The sequence below is a fragment of the Bison bison genome, unplaced genomic scaffold (genome assembly GCF_000754665.1).
Source record: "Bison bison bison isolate TAMUID 2011002044 unplaced genomic scaffold, Bison_UMD1.0 scf7180017864155, whole genome shotgun sequence".
NCBI lineage: Eukaryota > Metazoa > Chordata > Mammalia > Artiodactyla > Bovidae > Bison > Bison bison.
The window spans coordinates 1,617,655-1,618,346 of NW_011494727.1; the positions used below are offsets into that span (position 1 = coordinate 1,617,655).

The 692-nt window shown below is 53.0% G+C and overlaps 1 protein-coding gene across 1 annotated transcript in view; it reads left to right on the forward strand.

Annotated features, from left to right (window-relative positions):
• The window catches only part of ZNF710 (zinc finger protein 710), a 74,588-nt gene that overhangs the window by 477 nt on the left and 73,419 nt on the right, over window positions 1–692 (forward strand). The window lies entirely within an intron of this gene.

Genomic DNA, 692 nt, shown 5'->3' on the forward strand with positions numbered 1-692 from the left:
TTTTACCCTCCCCCCCCGGGGGGGGGGGGGGCGTCCCCTGGCCCCCTTTGTGCCAGGCAGAACCGGGCCCCCCATTTCCATGAGAGGTTCTTATGCTCCCCCTCTCCCCCGCTTCAGTTAATCTTTGTTCCCCTTTTCTGCTGAGGAGAAAAAAAAAGAGAGAGAAAGAAAAGGAGGAAAAAAGGCGTGACTTGATTCTCAAACGAAACTCCCACAGCAAACAAAACCCTTTTAGAGAAATAAGAAAGGAGGAAGAAGGAAGAAAAGAGGGAAGGGAAAAAAAGAAAGAGAGAAACCCCTCCAGGCTTTCAATTTGAGTGGGAGAGTTGAACCGAAAGAAAGAGAAAGAAAGGAAGAAAAATCCTCTCTGCGGTAGAAAGAGAAAAGAAAACTTGGGCTGACAAGAGGGGGGTGTTGGGGGGGGTGGTGGAAGGAAGTGAGAAAACAAAAGAGAGATAAAAGGGCTGCTTTTCTGTCTTTCTCTTCCTCCGCGAGCTGGGTTAGGAGGAGCTGTTTTGCATCCCTTCACGTCAGCCCTGCCTCATTCCCTTCTTCCAGGGAGGGAGAGAGAGCGAGCGAGAGAGAGAGAGAGCGAGAGAGAGAGAGAGAGGAGAGGGAGAGAGGGGGAGAGAGAGAGAAAGAGAGGAGCCGGAGGGAGGGCGGCAGGAGCAGGCGGCGGGCGCGCGTGGAGG